Source organism: Cupressus sempervirens, chromosome 2 (genome assembly GCF_028749045.1).
Source record: "Cupressus sempervirens isolate cs-2001-9-10 chromosome 2, ASM2874904v1, whole genome shotgun sequence".
NCBI lineage: Eukaryota > Viridiplantae > Streptophyta > Pinopsida > Cupressales > Cupressaceae > Cupressus > Cupressus sempervirens.
This window is the reverse complement of record NC_143119.1, coordinates 29,387,366-29,409,410: the sequence shown is the minus strand read 5'-3', so window position 1 is coordinate 29,409,410 and position 22,045 is coordinate 29,387,366.

Sequence of the window (22,045 nt, the reverse complement as noted above, 5' to 3'; positions counted from 1 at the left end):
CTTTTTGACCCATTAAACGATGACATATGTCCCTAGGGGTCCTAGGACCCTAGGGACATATTCGAATCGTTCATATGGGTCAAAGGGGGTCATAGGGTGACCTATGACCAACTTTGACTCATTAAACAATGACATATGTCCCTAGGGGTCCTACGACCCCTAGGGACATATTTCAATCGTTCATATGAGTCAAAGGGGGTTGTAGGGTGACCTATGACCCCCTTTGACCCATTAAACGATAACATATGTCTCTAGGGGTCCTAGGACCCCTAGGGACATATTCGAATCGTTCATATGGGTCAAATGGGATCATAGGGTGACCTATGACTCTCTTAACCCATTAAATGATGATATATGTCTCTAGGGGTCCTAGGAACCTTAGGGACATATTCGAATGGGTCAAAGAGGGTCAAAGGGTGACCTATGAACCTCTTTGACCCATTAAATGATGACATATGTCCCTAGGGGTCCTAGGACCCCTAGGGACATATTCGAATGGGTAATATGGGTCAATGGGGGTCATAGGGTGACCTATGACCCTCTTTGACTTATTAAATGACGACATATGTCCCTAGGGGTCCTAGGACCCCTAGAGACATATTTGAATGGGTAATATGGGTCAAATGGGGTCACAGGGTGACCTATGAACGTCTTTGACACATTAAACAATGAGATATGTCCCTAGAGGTCCTAGGACCTCTAGGGACATATTCGAATGGGTAATATGGGTCAAAGGGGGTCATAGGATGACCTATGACCCTCTTTGACCCATTAAACGATGACATATATCCCTAGGGGTCCTAGGACCCCTAGGGACAAATTCCAATCGTTCATATGGGTCAAAGGGGTTCATAGGGTGACTTATGACCCTCTTTGACCCATTAAACGACGATATATGTCTCTAGGGGTCCTAAAACCCCTAGGGACATATTCGAATGGGTAATATGGGTCAAAGAGGGTCATAGGGCAGGGGGTCATAGGGTGACCTATGACCCTCTGTGACTCATTAAACGATGACATATTTTTCTAGGGGTCCTTGGACCCCTAGGGACATATTTTAATTGTTCATCTGCGTCAGAGAGGGTCATAGGTCACCCTATGACCCTATTTGACCCATTAAACAATGACATATGTCTCTAGCGGTCCTAGGACCCCTAGGGACATATTCGAATCGTTCATATGGGTCAAAGGGGGTCCTATGACCCTCTTGACACACTAAACGATGATATATGTCTCTAAGGGTCCTAGGACCCCTAGGAACATATTCGAATGGGTAATAGGGGTCAAAGGGGGTCATAGGGTGACCTATGACCCTCTTTGACCCATTAAACGATGACATATGTCCATAGGGGTCCTAGGACCTTAGGGACATATTTCAATCGTTCATATGGGTCAAAGGGGGTCATAGGGTGACCTATGACCCTTTTTGACCCATTAAACGATGACATATGTCCCTAGGGGTCGTCGGACCCCTAGGGACATATTTGAATCATTCATATGAGTCAAAGGGAGTCGCAGGGTCACCTATGACCCTCTTTGACCCATTAAACGATGACATATGTCCCTTGGGGTCCTAGGACCCCTAGGGACAGATTCGAATGGGTAATATGATTCAAATGTGTTCATAGGGTAACCTATGAAACTCTTTGACCCATTAAACGATGACATATGTCTCTAGGGGTCCTATGACCCCTAGGGACATATTCGAATCGTTCATATGGGTCAAAGGGGGTCATAGGGTGACCTATGACCCTCTTTGACCCATTAAATGACGACATATGTCCCCAGGGGTCCTAGGACCCTTCGGAACATATTCAAATGGGTAATATGGGTCAAAGGGGGTCATAAGGTGATCTATGACCCTCTTTGACCCATTAAACGAAGACATATGTCCTTAGGGGTCCTAGGACCCTAGGGACATATTTGAATGGTTCATATGGGTCAAAGGGGGTTATAGGGTGACCTATGACCCCCTTTGAACCATTAAATGATGACATATGTTCCTAAGAATTCTAAGACCCCCAGGGACATATTTGAATCGTTCATATGAGTCAAAGGGGGTCATAGGGTGACCTATGACCCTCTTTGACCCATTAAACGACGACATATGTCCCTAAGGGTCCTATGACCCTAGGGACATATTCGAATGGTTCATATGGGTCAAAGGGGGTCATACGGTAACCTATAACCCCATTTGAATCATTAAACGATTACATATGTCCCTAGGGGTCCTAGGACCCCTAGGGACATATTTGAATCGTACATATGAGTCAAAGGGGGTCATAGGGTGACCTATCACCCCCTTTGACCCATTAAACGACAACATATGTCCCTAGGGGTCCTAGGACGCTTAGGGACATATTTGAATGGGTAATATGGGTCAAATGGCATCATAGGGTAACCTATAACCCTCTTTGACTCATTAAACGACGACATATATCTCTTGGGGTCCTAGGACCCCTAGGGACATATTCGAATCGTTCATATGGGTCAAAGGGGGTCATAGGGTGACCTATGACCCTTTTGACCCATTAAACGATGATATATGTCTCTAGGCATCCTCGGACCCCTAGGGACATATTCGAATGGGTAATATGGGTCAAAGGGGGTCATAGGTCTCTTTGACCTATTAAACAAAGACATATGTCCCTAGGGGTCATAGGACCCTAGGGACATATTAGAATGGTTGATATGGGTCAAAGGCCTTATGACCCCCTTTGACCCATTGAACGACGACATATGTCCCTAAGGTTCCTATGACCCCTAGGGACATATTTGAATCGTTCATATGAGTCAAAGGGGCTTATAGGGTGACCTATGACCCCCTTTGACCCATTAAACGACGACATATGTCCCTAGAGGTCCTAGGACCCTAGGGACATATTTGAATGGTTCATATGGGTCAAAGGGGGTCATAGGGTGACCTATGACCCCCTTTGATCCATTAAATGACGACATATGTCCCTAGGGGTCCTAGGACCCTAGGGACATATTTGAATGGTTCATATGGGTCAAAGGGGGTCATAGGGTGACCTATGACCCCCTTTGACCCATTTAACGACGACATATGTCCCTAGGGGTCCTAGGACCCTAGGGACATATTCAAATTTCATATGGGTCAAAGGGGATCATAGGGTGACCTATGACCCCCTTTGACCCATTAAATGACAACATATGTGCCTAGTGGTCCTAGGACCCCTAGGGACATATTTGAATCGTTCATATGAGTCAAAGGGGGTCATAGGGTGACCTATGACCCCCTTTGACCCATTAAACGATGACATATGTCCCTAGGGGTCCTAGGACCCTTAGCGACATATTCGAATGGGTAATATGGGTCAAATGGGGTCATAGGGTAACCTATGACCCTTTTTGACCCATTAAATGATGACATATGTCTCTAGGGGTCCTAGGACCCCTAGGGACATATTCGAATCGTTCAAATGGGTCAAAGGGGGTCATAGGGTGACCTATGACCCTATTGACCCATTAAACGATGATATATGTCTCTAGGGGTCCTCGGACCCCTAGGGACAAATTCAAATGGGTAATATGGGTCAAAGGGGGTCATAGGGTGACCTACGACCCTCTTTCACCCATTAAATGACGACATATGTCCCTAAGGGTCCTAGGACCCTAGGGACATATTCGAATGGGTAATATGGGTCAAATGTGGTCATAGGGTGACCTATGACCCTCTTTGACCCAGTAAACGACAACATATGTCCCTAGGGGTCCTAGGACCTCTAGAGACATATTCGAATGGGAAATATGGGTCAAAGTGGGTCATAGGGTGACTTATGACCCTCTTTGACCCATTAAACAACGACATATGTCCCTACTGGTCCTAGGACCCCTAGGGACATATTCCAATCGTTCATATGGGTCAAAGTGGGTCATAGGGTGACCTATGACCCTCTTTAACCCATTAAACGACGATATATGTCTCTAGGGGTCCTAGGACCCCTAGGGACATATTCGAATGGGTAATATGAGTCAAAGGGGGTGATAGGTCACCCTATGACCCTCTCTGACTCATTAAACGACGAAATATTTCTCTATGGGTCCTTGGACCCTTAGGGACATATTCGAATTGTTCATATGGGTCAAAGGGGGTCATAGGGTGACCTATGACCCCCTTTGACCCATTAAACGATGACATATGTCCCGAGGGGTCCTAGGACGCATAGGGAGATATTCGAGTGGGTAATATGGGTCAAATGGGGTCATAGGGTAACTTATGACCCTCTTTGACCCATTAAACGATGACATATGTCCCTAGGGTTCCTCAGACCCCTAGGGACATATTCGAATCATTCATATGGGTCAAAGAGGGTCATAGGGTGACCTATGACCCTTTTTGACCCATTAAACGACGACATATATCCCTTGGGGTCCTCTAACCCCTAGGGACATATTCGAATCGTTCATATGGGTGAAAGGGGGTTATAGGGTGACCTAGAACCCTCTTTGACCCATTAAACGACAACATATGTCCCTAGGGGTCCTAGGACTCGTAGGGACATATTCGAATCGTAGATATGGGTCAAAGGGGGTCATAGGGTGACCTATGACCCTCTTTGACCCATTAAACGATGACATATGTCTCTAGGGGTCCTAGGACCCCAAGGGACATATTTGAATCGTTCATATGGGTCAAAGGGGGTCATAGGTCATTGGCGCATTAAACAACAATATATGTCTCTAGGGGTCCTAGGACCCCTAGGGACATATTCGAATGGGTAATATGGGTCAAATGGGGTCATAGGGTGAGCTATGACCCTCTTTGACCCATTAAACGATGACATATGTCCCTAGGGGTCCTTGGACCCCAAGGGACATATTTGAATGGGTAATATGGGTCAAATGGGGTCATAGGGTGACCTATGACCCTCTTTGACCCATTAAACGACGACATATGTCCCTAGGGGTCCTAGGACCCTAAGGACATATTCCAATCATTCATATGGGTCAAAGGGGGTCATAGGGTGACCTATGACCCCCTTTGACTCATTAAATGACAACATATGTCCCTAGGGTTCCTAGGACCCCTAGGGACATATTTGAATCATTCATATGAGTCAAAAGGGGTCATAGGGTGACCTATGACCCCCTTTGATGCATTAAACGACGATATATGTCCCTAGGGGTCCTAGGACCCCTAGGGACATATTCGAATGGTTAATATGGGTCAAATGGGGTCATAGGGTAACCTATGACCCTCTTTGACCCTTTAAATGTCGACATATGTCTTTAGAGGTCCTAGGACCCCTAGGGACATATTCGAATTGTACATATAGGTCAAAGGGGGTCATAGGGTGACCTATGACCCTCTTTGACCCAGTAAACGATGATATATGTCTCTAGGTGTCCTAGGACCCCTAGGACATATTCGAATGGGTAATATAGGTCAAAGGGGGTCATAGGTCACCCTATGACCCTCTCTGACCCATTATATATATATATATTATATTACATTACTATATATTATAATATATGAAATATTATATTATATTATTATAATATAATATGTTATTATAATATTATTATTATAGTATAATATTATACGATTATAATATAATAATAATAATATTATTATATTATAGTATAATAATTATTATAATAATAATATTAAATAATAATAATATTATTATAATATAATAGTATGATATATTATTTAATATTATTATTATTATTTTATATCAATAATAATAATATTAAATAATATATCATACTCTTATATGATTTTAATTATTAGTCGGATATTGGATTTAAAATCGAATATCCGATATGAAATCGGATATCCGATCTGATAAGGCTCGACTTAAATTTCAAGGTTTGGTTCCTGGATAGGTAAAAAAAAGTCAGAGTCGATTTTGAAGCGCTTTTAAGCATCTTCAAACTCTTTTTTTTTCACATCGCCACTTTTTGGCACACCATGATCCTGCACATACCCGTTAATCCTAACAACTGGTATCAAAGCTAGGTTGTCATCATTTTTTAAAGCTAGATTCTCATCATTTTCTTTTTTAATGATCCTCTACAGGAAGGTCTCATAGTTTAGTGGGAGTCTCACAATTGAGTAGGAGCGATGAAAGATGAGGGTAAGTTAAAGCTTGAAAAGTTTAATGGGTAGAACTTTCAGTAATGGAAGATGAAAATGGAGGACTATCCTTATCAAAAGGATTAATGGAAGCCATTAGAAGGAAAAAAATTGAAACATGAAACTATGATAGATGAGGACTAGGAGATTTTAGATAGAGAGACACTTAGAATCATTTATTATGCTTGGCACTGTTAGTAACATTTAACATTATAAAAGTGAAGATAATGAAAAAGTTGATACAAACCCTAGCAAAACTATATGAAAAGCTCTCCACTTCAAACAAGGTATTTCTCATGAATAATTTATTTAATATGAAGATGACATAAGGTGGATCTATTGTAGATCATTTAAATGAGTTTAATATTATTACTAATTAGTTATCTTCTGTGGGTATCAAATTAGATAAATAAATGAGGGCTCTCTTGATTTTGTATTCTTTCCTAGAAAGCTGGAATGGCTTGGGTGTGAGTAATCATGTTTCTAGATCTAATACCCTAAAGTTTGATGATGTGATTGGTGTAATTCTAAGTAAGGAAACAAATAGGAAAACCTTAGGTGGATCTACATTAGGAAGTTCTTTGAATGCACAAAGTAGAGGCAGAATGACTAAGAGAGGAAATAATTTTGGAAATCATGAGAAATAAGATGAAAGTCAAAGAGAAAGAGGACTCAATCTAGAGGACCGAGAGATTACTGTGGTAGACTAGGGAATAAGAAGAAATATTTTTTGAATTGAATGAACAATGAAGGAGATAAGCCATAACGGAACAAGGAGAAAAATATGTTAAGTAAAAAATATGAAGAGGATTTCTTGCTTCTTTCTTTACAAATTGTTGATAATTCATGGGTTTTAGATTCTAGTGCTTCATTTCATACTACACCTCATAGAGATTATTTTATTGATTATGTCCAAGAGGATTTTGGGCTTGTTTATTTGGGGGATAGTGAACCTTAGAAGATTTTTTGAAAGGAAAAACTTAAGATTAAGTTTTAGAATGGGAATCATTGGCTACTACATGAGGTAAGAAATCTTATAAGGCTAACTAGGAATTTAATTTCAGTAGGGAAACTCAGTGGTGAGGGTTGTATAGTTATTTCTAATGATTAAAACTGGAAGTTTTCAAAAAAATTCATTGTAGTAGCAAAAGGTGTAGAAGTAAGCACCTCATATTTTTGTATAGGTCATACTATTCCTTCTACTTTGATTGTTTTAGAGAAAAATGAATGTTCAAGAACAATTGATGAAGTTGAGTAAGGAGATCAAATAGTTGTTGTAGATTCTGATACAACACTATGGCACAATAGACTTGGGCATATGAGTGAGAAAGTTATGAAAGTACTTCATTCAAATAATATTTTACTAGGTCTAAAATGTGTTAATATGGATCTCTATGAAAGTTGTGCATATGGAAAACAAAATAGAGTGAGTCTTGTGAAGACTAGGAATGAAAAGAAAAGTGATAGATTAGAGCTTGTGCATACAAATATATGGGAACTAGTTCAAGTATCTTCCCTTGGTGGCTCTTATCATGCTAAATTTATTGATGATGCAACTAGAAAAGGATGGGTTTATTTCCTTAGATAGAAATCTGATATATTTCAATTTTTTAAGAAATGGAAATGCTTGGTTTAAAATGAGACTGGTAAGAAATTAAAATGTCGCTAATCTAATAATGGTGGTGAGTATTGTAGTCATGAATTTAAATATTATTGCTCCACTAATGGTATTCATAGACAAAAAACTATTCCAAGGACTCCACAAGAAATTGGAGTGGTTTAATGCATGAACATGATAGTTTCCCTTGAACATGTGGGCAAAGGCTATCATGTTGGAAATGATTGAAATGATCATAAGAAAAGTTGGACCTAGTAAAGAATGTCCTCGATCATTGTTTTGTCATTGATGTCAAACTTGCTACTTGTAGGAATGACAACTGTTTTAGTGATCCAAATACTATCAATTAGTTGATTGTCAAGGTGGAGGCAATCAATAAGATGTAACTAGATCACCTAGAAAAAGGTCGAAGTTATGATGTTGTAATGAAGTACAAGGATCAGATAAGCCATTCATGAAAATGTGTAGTTGATGGAATACTATAAGAAACAAAGAATGGGCACACTAAAACATATCAAAGATTTAAGGTTTTAGCTAAGTCTTTTGTAAAAGCTCAAACCAAGATCATTAGAGAGAAGGAGCCAAGCAAGCTAGTAAGAGCTGAAAAAATTCCTAGTTAATGCCGAGTAAACTTCAGATGCCGAGCAGAACCAAGTGCCGAGCAGAACCAAGTGCCGAGTAGAACCAAGTGTCGAGCAGAATCAAGTGCCAAGCAGAACCAAGTGCCGAGTAGAACCAAGTGTCGAGCAGGTATAGGTGCCGAGTAACATAGAGGTACCGAGCACCAGTAACTCAATAATACCGAGTTGCTGCATTATCGAAGATTCACCAGATCTAAGCTGAAAAGGTTGTTATCTAGAAATTTTTGAATTAAAAGGAAGATAAGAATGATGAGCTAGTGGCATAGAACACCATGTAGAATGTTTTTCTTTTAAGGATACAAATGGCAAAGTTTCTAGAAAAGAACAAGATATGGGGTAGATACATTGTATCCTACTTAATCAATTTTGAAGCCTTAAAATTAGAGAGGGATAATTGAGCAGCAAAGGTAAATCAGACTCCTATTTAAGAAGACATAAGTTAATAAGAGAGAGAGAGAGAGAGAGAGAGAGAGAGAGAGAGAGAGAGAGAGAGGTGGTCAAGCATAAAAGCATGAAGTGTTGTAGAATGTGCTAAGGAGAAGAAAGCACAAGAACTCTATTTGGATAGATGACCAAAAGGATGATTGCATTGGCAGAATGAGTAAGAAGACTCCAGGAGATGAAGCTTGAGAGGGAGACAAGCAGTCAAAGCTTAAGTGATTGAAGCCAAGTATAAGGATTGAATTGAAAGTGTGATCTAAAATCTGCAAAGTATCTTGTAAGTTATATCAGATCAAAAGACCATTATCATTACTTTCTAGCAATTGTAACGGTAAGTTTAAATCCTATGGACTTAGGTTGGTTTAATAGCCATAAGAAAAATCCTTTGATAGGGTGACATTCCAAGTGAATGTTCTAAAGACCTTTTACTAGGCCCATTCCTAACAGTTTGGTGAAATCCTCTAACAAGGTCACATTTAATAGTTTGTTGTAAGCCTTTAACATGGCAAGCTTTTAACAAGGCATCACTTCAAAAGAGTGAAAATCAAGTAGCATGTTATTGGTGGTTTTTCCCAAATTGGGTTTCTACATAAATCATTGTGTCATGTGTTGATTTTGGATGTTTTGTCATTGCATATTGATTTACTGTAACTTGCTTATATGATTGATTTAAGTATTGGATGTATGAAAAGTATATGGATTCATTAAAAGTAGTAAAAAGGTATTAATAGGGAATTTTGGACCTTGAATAATTGATTCACCCCCCTCTCAGTTATTCTAAAGAATTCTAACAATTGGTATCAGAGTTGACTGTTGATTCAGTTTAAAAGGACTACAAGCAGAAAAGATCAAAATGGCAAAAAGAGAAGTTCCCAAGCTTAACAAAGACAACTTTGTTGCATAGAAAAGTTTGATGAAGTTACATCTTGGATCCATAGGAGATTATGCCCAAAATTCAATTGTTACTGAACATGTAGATCCAACAGGTGCTCCTACTGCAAAAGACATGAAAAACAAGCAAGAACACAACTAGACAATGCTAGAAATTTCCTCTACACTCAATTATGCTGAATTTAATGATATCAAAGGACATGACATTGCATACAAAATGTGGAAAGCCCTATTAGACATCTATGGAGGAGATCAGAATGTATAAAGAGCAAAAAGAGAAAGTCTCAGAGGAAAGTTTGGTGACATGAAAATGGAAGAAAATGAGAATGTTGCTCAATATGGTGCAAGAATAAAGGAAGTGGTAAGTGCAATAAGATGCTTGAGTGGTCAACTGGATGAAGATACTGTTAATAGTAAGTTCTTAAGAACCTTGCTCCCTATCTATGCTATTAGAGTATCAGCAATACAAGAGCTAAGATGTATACCAAGAAATAATCTAAGTTTTGAAGGTATAATAGGTAGACTCACTACATTTGAGTTATCCAACTTTGACAACTACAAATCTGAAAATGTTGAATCTGCTTTTAAGGCTAAGTTATCACTGAAAGATGTCAAAAAGGTGAAATCAAAGAAAGGAAGAAAAATGAAGTATGTATCCAGTGACAGTAGCACTGATGAGGAAGATGTGGAACAATTGGAAGCATTACTTGCTAGAAGATTTCATACGGAGAAAGGAAAATTAAAAGGTAAGATGCCTATCATTTGTTTCAATTGCAATGAAGTAGGTCATATTTTCGCAAGATGTCCACATAAAAAGGATTCCAAGGAAGGAAACAAATACAAGAACAAAAGAGATGATGACAAGAGAGATTACAAAGAAAAATGTAAGAAGTGTTGTATTGTTGAAAAAAAATTTGATGATAATGATGAAGTTTTTTATGTAGCTATGAAGGACCAATCTGATGAAGAAGAGACCACAGCACTGGTAACATGTATAAACAAGAATGAAAAATGGATCATAGATAGTGGATGCTCACATCACATGATAGGAGACAAAAGTAAGTTTATTAACTTTACTCAGTATAATGGAAATATTGTTAGATTTGGTAATGATGCTCCATGTCAAATGAAAGGAAAAGGTTCCATTAAGCTCACAGAAGAAATTTCATGTGACAATGCATACTATGTTGAATGATTGAACTACAATTTATTTAGTGTCTCACAGTTAGGCAATATAGGCTGCAAAGTGAAATTTGGAAACAAAACTGCAAAAATCTATGATAATGATGGTAAACTGATAGGAAAAGGAGATCAAACAAAGAGTAATTTGTTTTACCTTGATATGGATGATGTTTCTTGTTTATTTGGAAAATTTGATGATGAATGGTATGGCATAGAAGATTATGTCATGTCAACTTTGATAATCTAGTCAACATCAGTAGAATGAAGAAAGTCAGAGGTTTACCAAAATTGAAGAAGCCTGATAATATCATGTGCAAACAATGTCAACTAGGAAAGATGACAAAATCAAGTTTCAAAATCAAAAACTATACATCTAAAGAGATACTTGAGGTAGTTCACACTAACTTATGTGGTCCAATAGAAATAAAAACCTATAGAGGAGATAAATACATAATGCTATTTATTGATGACTATTTCAGGATGATGACTGTTATGTTCTTAAAACAAAAATTTGGTGCTTTTCAAATGTTTAAGTGGTATGTGGCTAGAGTTGAAAAGGAAATTGGAAAAAGCTTGAAATTCCTAAGATCAGATAGAGGTGGTGAATTTACATCAAAGGAATCAAAAGACAAGTGTCAGCTCCTAGAACTCCCCCATATAATGGAATTGCTGAAAGAAGAAACAGATCTGTGATTGACTGTGCCAAAACATTAATGATGGAAAAGAATGTTGTTCTAAAATATTGGAGAGAAGTTGTAAGTGTAGCTGTTCATACACTGAACCAAGTACAAGTCAAGAAAGGTACAAATACAACACCTTTTGAATTATGGTATGGTTACTCACCCAATGTAAAACATTTCAAAGTGTTTGGTTGCAAATGCTTTATCCTTAAAGATGTTAGAAATGGAGAATTTGATGCAAAAAGTGATGAAGGAATATTTCTTGGTTACTCCACTAGAAGTAAGGCATATAAGTGCTTGAATACTAACACTAAAAAAATTGTGGAAAGTGCAAATGTAAATTTTGATGAGCACACAGAAGTCCAAGCTGAAGTACCAAAGAAAATGGAAGAGTACAGAACCTTTGTGTATTCTTATGAAGGAATGACTTATGATAAGGATGATGTCAATCAAATTGAAATTCAACAACAAATTTTAGTATCAGCCGTGTCTCAACTAGTGAATGTCGAGTTGCATTCAGAAGCTGAGTTGTAGAATGAAGAAAATACACAATTTGATTCTAAAGACAGGATACATGATGAAGAACAACCTGACAATGAAGTGCATAGTAATCCTAAATCTGAAAGATCAAACATGGAAACAAGGACAGAGCCAAGATTATACAAATATGTAAAAAGACATCACCCTACTAAACAAATAATTGGTGACAAAGATGCAAGACCAATGACAAGGAACAGAATAAGACATGAATCATGTCTGATCAGCAAATCTGAACCCAAGATAGTATATGGTGCATTACAAGATGATGACTGGTATAAAGCTATGGAAGAAGAAATTGATCAAATAAGAAAAAACAAAATCTGAAGTTTGGTTCCCAGACCAACTGACAAGAATGTGATTGGCACAAAATGGGTATTCAGAAAAAAACTAGATGAGAATGGTGAGATTACCAGAAACAAAGCTAAACTAGTATGTAAGGGTTATGCTCAAGAAGAAGGAATAGACTATGGAGAAACATTCGCTCCTGTTGCTAGAATGGAAGGAGTAAGAACTTTACTTGCATATGCTGCTTACAAAGATTTTAAAGTCTATCAAATGGATGTAAAATCTTCTTTCTTAAATGGTATACTAGGAGAAGAAGTCTACATTGGACAACTAGAAGGATTTGTTGATGAAAACAACAGGGATATGGTGTGTAAGTTACATAAAGTACTCTATGGTTTGAAACAAGCACCTAGAGCATGGTATGAGAGACTTCACAAGTATCTAGTGAAAATTGGATTTGAAAGAACTGATGATAATAGCAACATGTACATCAAAGTAGAAGAAGGTAAAGACATTATTGTATCTGAAATCTTTGTGGATGACATAGTGTTTGGAGGTAAGGAAGTACTTTGCAAAGGCTTTGCTGACAAAATGAAACATAAATTTGAGATGTCTATGTTTGGAGAAATCAAATTTTTTGTTGGATTGCAAGTACATCAACTAAAACATGGAATATTTGTTACACAATCAAAGTACATCAAAGAAATTCTTAAAACATTTAGATTGGAGGAATCCAAACCAGTCAGCACACCAATGGCCACAAGAAATAAGCTGTCCAAAAATGATGAGTCAGTTGAAGTTAATCAAATAATGTATAGATCCATGATTGGAAAACTACAATATGTTGTACATAGTAGACCAGATATACCATTAGCAGTTGGAATAGTGGCTAGGTTCTCTACTAATCCTAAAGAAAATTATCTCATAGCAGTAAAATGAATAATGAGATATCTTAAAGGAACTGATGACTTTGGTCTATACTACAAAAATAATGGAAAATTTGAGCTCAATGCTTCTACAAATGCAGACTAGGGAGGAAACATTGATGACAGAAAAAGCACAAGTGGAGGTGCATTATTTCTAGGAAAAAGGTTGGTTACCAGGACTAGCAAGAAACAAACATGTACATCACAGTCCACTACAGAGTCAGAATATCTGGCAGCTGCAATCAATTGCACAAACATTGTATGGCTCACACATCTATTGAATGGAATGAAAGAAGAAGTAATAAAACCTATGATATTGTATTGTGATAATACAAGTGCTATAAACATATACAAAAATCCAGTGATGCATGCAAAAACCAAGCATATTGCAATCAAGTATCATTATGTCAGAGAATTGCTAGAAGACAAACAAGTGAAGTTGGAATACATTCACTCAAAGGAACAAAATGCAGATATCTTCATGAAACCATTGCCCAAGGATTCCTATAAATATCTTAGAGGCAAGTTGGGGTTCATACCCCTAACTGAAGCAGTTTAAGGCAACATGGAAGCTGCCTTGTATCAACAGGAATAAATCATTGAAACATTAACAGGTTGATGCAAAGGATGACATCAGGAACAAAAACTCCAAATTAGTCACAAGCATGGTGACAGAGGAAGGAAGTCAACAAGAAGCCAAAGCTTATATTTTGCATGATAAAGATGCTACATCATTGGCATTTATGTCAAAGAGGGAGAAATATGCAAAAAATTGATCCATACAAAGAAAAGGAGATATATATATATATATATATATATATATATATATATATATATATATATATATATATGAAAGAGGGAGATATATGAGATCAGTAGTAAACATACAACAAGACAATGTTCACAATCTTGGTGGTAACTAAGTTGATCAATTGATCAGTTTGGTTTGCCATCAATGCCAAAGAGGGAGATTGTTGGAAATGATTGAAATGACCATAAGAAAAGTTGGAACTAGTAAAGAATTTTCTCAATCATTTTTTTGTCATTGATGTCAAACTTGCTACTTGTCGAAATGACAACTGCTTTAGTGATCCAAATACTATCAATTAGTTGGTTGTCAAGGTGGAGGCAATCAATAAGATGTAACTAGATCACCTATAAAAAGGTTGAAGTTATGATGTTGTAATGAAGTACAAGGATCAGCTAAGCCATTGATGAAAAAGTGTATTTGATGGAATACTATAAGAAACAAAGAATGGGCACACTGAAACATATCAAAGATTTAAGGTTTTAGCTAAGTCTTTTGTAAAAGCTCAAACCAAGATCATTAGAGAGAAGGAGCTGAGCAAGCTAGTAAGAGCCAAGAAAATTCCTAGTTAATGCTGAGTAAACTTCAGATGTCGAGCAGAACCTAGTGCCGAGCAGAACCAAGTGTCGAGCAGAACCAAGTGCCAAGCAGAATCAAGTGCCGAGTAGAACCAAGTGCTGAGAAGAACAAAGTGTTGAGTAGGAATAGGTGCTGAGTAATATAGAGGTGTCGAGTACCAGTAACTCAATAATGCTGAGTTGCTGCATTATCGAAGATTTACCAAATCTAAGCCGACAAGGTTGTTATCTAAAAATTTGTGAATTAAAAGGAAGATAAGAATGATGAGCTGGTGGCACAGAACACCATGTAGAACGTTTTTCTTTTAAGGATACAATTGGCAAAGTTTCTAGAAGGGAACAAGATAGGGGGTAGATACATTGTATCGTACCTAATCCATTTTGAAGCCCTAAAATTGGAGAGGAAAAATTGAGTGGCAAAGACAAATCAGACTCCTATTTAAGAAGACATAAGTTAATAAAAAAGAGAGAGAGAGGTGGTCAAGCATAAAAGCATGAACTGCTGTAGAATGTGCTAAGGAGAAGAAAGCATAGGAACTTTGTTTGGATAGATGACCACAAGGATGATTGCATTGGTAGAATGAGTAAGAAGACTCAAGGAGACAAAGCTTGAGAGGGAGATAAGCAGTTAGAGCTAAAGTGATTGAAGCCAAGCATAAGGATTGAATTGAAAGTGTGATTTGAAATCTGCAAAGTATGTTGTAAGTTATATCAGATCAAAAGACCATCATCATTACTTTCTAGCAATTGTAATAGTAAGTTTAAATCCTACAAACTTAGGTTTGTTTAATAGCCATAAGATAAATCCTTTAACAGGGTAACATTCCAAGTGAATGTTCTAAAGACCTTTTACTAGGCCCATTCCTAATAGTTTGGTGAAATCCTCTAACAAGGTCACATTTAACAGTGTGTTGTAAGCCTTTAATAGGGCAAGCTTTTAACAAGGTATCGTTTTAGAAGAAAATCAAGTAGCATGTTACTGGTGGTTTTTTCCAAATTGGGTTTCCACGTAAATCATTGTGTCATGTGTTGATTTTGGATGTTTTGTCATTTCATATTGATTTAGTGTAGTTTTCTTATATGATTGATTTAAGTATTGGATGGATGAAAAGTATATGGATTCATTAAAAGTAGTAAAAAGGTATTAATAGGGAATTTTGGACCTTGAATAAATTATTCACCCCCCCCCCCTCAGTTATTCTAAAGAATTCTAACATATCAATACTACTATATATTTGATTAATAGAGGTCTCTTTACTCCTTTGGGCTTTGATATTCTAGAGGAAGCATGGACTAGTAAGAACATGAGTTATCCTTTTTCTCAAAACCTTTTGTTGTGAAGCATTTTCTCATATAGATTCTAAAAATAGAACCAAGCTAGAAGCTAAGTCAAAGAAATGTGTATTTGTTGGATATGGCATTAATGAATATCATTATAGACTTTGAGATTTTGAAAATTGTAAAATTGTAAGAAGTAGGGATGTCATATTCAATGAGAAATTTTTGTACAAAGATATGTTGCAACAACATGAGAAGAAAGAAAATGATTATGTAGTGCTAGATGATACTCTAAAAGATGATGTTTCAAAAATTTCTCATGATGTGCAACAACCACAATAACAAATACCACACATCCCAGTAAATGTTAGATAGTCAACATAGCTATGTAGACCTCCAAAAATATTTTCTCCTTCTTTGTATTCTATTTTACTTACTAATGATAATGAACTTGAATGTTATGATGAAGCTATGTCGGTGGATACTAAGATTTAGTGGTAGTCTGCAATGAAAGAAGAAATAGAGTCTTTGCTAAAAAAAAAGACTTGCGATTTATGCAACTTGCCTACAAGTAAAAGGGCCTTATAGAATAAGTGGGTTTATAGGATTAAAAAAGATGATGGAAGTAAGAAATGATTTAAAACTAGGTTAGCGGTAAAAGGATTTGCATAGAAAAAGGGCATTAATTTTGATGAGATATTTTTTCATGTTGTTAAAATGACTTCTATTTGTGAACATTGTTTTAAGTATTATGGATACTAAAGATTTTCATCTGGAGCATCTTGATGTTAAAATAGCCTTTCTTCATGGTGATTTGGATGATGAGATCTATATGGCATAGCCACAAGGATTTGAGGTCAAAGGCAAGGAGAACTTAGTGTGTAGATTGAAGAAACATTTATATAGCTTGAGGCAAGCACCTTGGCAATGGTATATAAAATTTTACAATTTTATGCATGAGCATGGATATAGTAGTTGTCATTCAGATCATTATGTTTATTTTAAAAGGTTAGATGATGATAGCTACATTAATTTATATTTATATTTTGATGATATGCTTGTAGCTAGTCTAACATGGATCACATTAAGGGGTTAAAAGAAAAATTAGCACATTCATTTGCTATGAAGGATTTGGGGGCAGCAAAAAAAATTCTTGGTATGAAGATTTATAGAGATATGAAGAATAGAAAATTGACATTATCTCATGCTGATTAGTACACCTTTACCTAGTCATTTGAAGTTGACTAAGGAGATGTGTCCCAAGAGACAAGCAGAGAAGGATAAGATGTCTACGGTACCTTATGCTTTAGCTCAAAGAATCTTGATGTATGGTATGGTATGTATGAGGCCAAATAGTACACATGCAATGGGAGTCATTAGCAAGTATATGAGCTCATCCAAGGCTTGAGCATTAGAATGTAGTAAAATGGATTCTCAAATATTTGAGAGGTACATCTAGTGAGTTTTTATACTTTAAGGGCTCCACTACTAATTTATAGGGATATTTTGACTCATATTTGCTAGGGGATATTGGTACAAGGTGGAGTATTATATGTTATATATTTATTGTTGGTGGGGGCACCAGTGAACTAGGTTTCTTGATTGTAGAAGGTTAACACTTTATCCACTATAGAGACATAATATGTTTCTGCTATAAAGATAGCCAAGGAGATCCTATGGCTTCAATTCTTCATGAAAGAATTGGGAAACTCTCAGAATGATAATTATTTATTTATCAATAGCTAGAGTGTCATTCATCTTGCAAAGAATTCAGCTTTGCATTCAAAGACAAAACACATACAGTTGTGGTATCATTTTATTTAGTTAGTTTTGGATGATGGACAATTAAAGCTAGAGAAGATACATATAGATGATAATCCAACATATATGTTTACAAAGGTAGTGGAAAGGGATAAGCTAAACTTCTCTTCAGCTTTAGTTGCTCTTCTAGACTGAACAAAATAAAATTACAATAGAGTCCATGGTGGTTTGATATTCTAGTAGGAACTATAGGTCAAGAAGTGTTCTGATTAGTCTCCAAGTGGGAGGTTATTATTGTGAAGTTTGATTATTCTCCAAGTGGGAGATTTTTATGATGTGGAGGCTAATTAGACTCAGAGGTTTATTTTGTGTGGTTTTCTCCCCATGTCATTTCTATAGGGGTTCGGGGGAAATGCCCCAAGATGGGGTCAAGGGAGAATGCCCTTGCAGGATCCTGGGGCAACATCATAGGTGCACCCCCTGTCATAGTACAAGGTAGGGTTAAGGGGTGATGCTCCCATGGGAGTTTTTAGGGGCAGCACCCTCGAAGCCAAAGATGATATTATATTGTAAAAGGCATCGGCTACTATTTTTCTATTGGATGACTTATGCTAGCCCTAATTTTGTAAGAAGAAAAAGCTTGTATAAACAGGCTTAGGGTTAGGGATTTCATAATGTAATGGTGATATTGTAGCTTCTTATAATGGTATTGAGCTATAAGGGATTTTTGATTATAATCATTGGATAATAATAATATTGAACTTGTTGGTGGATTTAGCCTAAGGTTTGGGCGAACCTTGTTAAATCTTGGTGTCTTGTGTTCTCTTCTATGTGCTCTATTATTTTTTTTTATTGGCTATATTTACTTGTAACTATTATTTCCATCTGAGGTTAATCCTAACACAATATACACTAGGATAGATTTGAGGTAAGAACTGAGAAAATACATTATATGCACAATAGATGTTGAGTATCAATATTAGTGTCTATAGTGAGTGAGTATCACTATTTAAACTAGGCTCCCAACTAGATTGATTATTTAGAAGACCATGTCAAGCATGGAAATGGTAATGAAGACTAAGTGCTAGTATTGACCAAGAAATAAACTTAATGTGTTACAACAACTAAGTTTTGATGCTATGGCCAAGACAACTGTATTGCACCCATATAGTATAGATAATTTATTAAAGACCTAATTTGATCATTTGATCAAAGAACTTACAAAGTGATTTAGAGTTATTGAAAGAGTGATTTGTGTAAAGCATTTATGTGAATCTATAATGTTTCATTAGCAAATTGGGAAGAGAACAAAATTTTGTGAACTGAGTTTAGTTAGTTTGTATAATTATTGAATTAATTTCAAAACCCTAGCTTGAAATGACATTATCTATGTTTAGTAGTAGAAAGGAAGATTTGAAAGATAGTAATACACAATTTTTAAGGAATTATCAATGCCCTTCACAAAATTTTAAAGGTTATGTTGTAATGGCTGGTGATGCATCAAGTACTTTGTCATTGATTTCTCCCAAAGTCATCATGGTGCATGATGTTTTCTTATGCTATATGTGAAAGATTGAGGAGATTGAAGATTTTGAACTGAAGAATGCTTATGAAAAACTATGTGAGAATGGAGTAGTGAAAGCAAAGAATAACATTGTTGTCTAGAAAGGGTTTACGCACGCCCTAGGTTTTCCCAAAGTTTTTAAAGTTGAGTGGATAAATAGTGCAGGAGCACCTAGGTAGGCTAGTGGTAGACCTAGGGCTTCTTAGGTTTTTTTGTCTTATATTGATGCTAACCACATCACTATATCAATAAGAGGACTAACTTGGTCCTAATGTGTGGATTGGTAGGTTGGAAGAGCCCAAAACGGTCAAGTTGCTCATAGTTGCCAAATAGGCCAAACTAGGTGACTTAGGACCTAAAAAGGTAAATTAGTCCAATGAGGTTCTTGAGGAATTTTATAGGTGGTTTAAGGTCTTTTTAGTCATATTACATGTTTACTTTTTCATTGGAACAATTTTGAGGGTGTAAATCCATTGGGGAGAAAAGTTGCTCAAATGTTGTCAATGACAAAATTGACAACTTTTTATTGCATTTTTGTAGTTCTTTTGAAATTTTTTTTGGGTGAGACTATAACTATGTGAAATAGTTGTGAAAATGAGTGAAAAAATTATAAAAGACCAAATCCAACATTTTCAATAGGTTTTTGAAAGTTTAGGAAGACATTGTATGAATTGCGCTACAGAAAAGTGTTAACAATTTAATGAACTTCCATTGCATTTGTGGGAAAATGGATTAGTAACTTTTCCTTATGTGTTGGGAAAAATTGGCTAAATTATTATGAAACTCTGTACAACATTCTTTTGATTTTATATTTAGTTTGTAGGTTTTACAATAAATATTTTGGTTTTCACCAGTTTGTTGGTCTGATGAACAAAGTTGTGAGTGCAAGATGGAGTCTTAGGGATACTTCCCACCACTAGCATTATATGGTTTATTGGGATTTGGAACTATAATCCATGTAAAATAAATGAGGTCCCATGGAAAGCACATCAATTATTTTCAAGGTGATGCCCTCGGAAAGTCAATCCAACTTGGTTAGGGATCACAAAGCAAAGAAAGAGCTATGCAGAGGATTGAAAGGACTGATACTTAAATCCAAGAATGTGGAGATTTTGAAGGTTTTGTGGACCAACCACAATGTTGAGGATAAGTTATGATGAGATTCCTAAGGAGTTCAAAACAATTTTTTACATCAAATAGCAAGTAAACCCTTAAACCCTTAATTCAAGCCTAAAATTATGCCCATATAGTATGGACAAGTTGGGAATCTAATACCTCCAAAATCTTCAAGAAATTAAAAAAGGGTATTTTTAATGGTAGTTTATTTGGGCACCTATTAAGGGTTTTTCAAGATATCCTACTTTTAATATTGGAGGGCTAATCTAGTAGCCTTTTCCAAGCATTTGGATGCATTTTCACTTGTAGATTGTAACTCAATTAAGATTGTGATATTGTTTTGGGTTTGAGATCTTAGAGATAGACCTAAGACACTCCTAGGAGTCTAATCATGTCCTTTATAGGCTTGGGGTTACTTATGATGTTGGGGAGTAATATACAAGTGTATTTTCTACGTAATTGATGTGCACCAACTTAATGGTTAGGATTGGTTGGCTAGAATCCTAAGACTTGAGGAGACCCTAACAGAGAACTTGGAGAAAGAGCAAGGTTGGTTGTCACATAAATAAAGGTTGTGTTATGAAGGGTACATGACATGAAAATTTGGTTGGATAATGGGCTAGTAAAGATATATAAGGGATTAATTTATCGAGTGATAGGGTATCCTACCCTAGTTTGAGTAAAGACTTTACAATGCTTAGCCAAGATTGTTATCGAAGAACAGAGAAATGAAAAATAAAATGTTTAAGGACTATCTATAGATGGTATCACTAATCCTATCATTTAAGTTGTAATTCATGTGACTGGCATAACTTACATTACTTGAGTTAATGGAGTAATGTGTCATGCATTGCATTTGACTTGGGATACAAGATTGTGAAGAAGGACCATAGTTTTGACCTTGCCAACCTACAACTGATACAACTAGCAAAGAATTTTAAAGTGATCAAGAAAGATAAAAATAGTTCATGTAAGTGTGGATCACTCCTAATGTGTATATTTTTCTATTTGTAGAGGTCATTACCTACTATTGGTTAAGTTGTGTGGAATAAGCTCAAACTAGTAACTAATAAAATAAATGATTTCATTGAATAATTTGGAGAAAATTTTGAAACTATTTTGGATGGATACTTTGATGAGTTAAAAGGTAATATGGATAATAGATTGAGGATTCCTAAGTTAGTTGTTGATCACTATTATGATGACATTTTTTTCATGGTGGACATTAACTGTACTTATGCATATGTTGTATTACCAATGGTTGCTTGGCTAAGGCCTATATAATATGAGGTGAATATAGATGAGATATCTTTAGCTATGGAAGCCTTGCTATCTAAAGATATTGACAAGAATTTATAGCCATTTGAAACCTATAAAACAACAAAGATCAAAATGATGATGCAAACTAAAGTGGATAAGATGGAGAGGAAAAGGAAAAAGATGATTACAATTCTTAAAGGAAAACTTGTTTAAGGACCCCTACAAATATCAAAAGGTAAGGGGAAAGATGAGGATGAAGGAAAAGATGGACCAAAAGTAAAAGAGTTAGTGGTTTCCAAGCCAAAGGCAACAACATATAAGAAAATTTTAATTGTAGATCCTAAGGTAAATATTAATGTCAAGAAAATTGTTA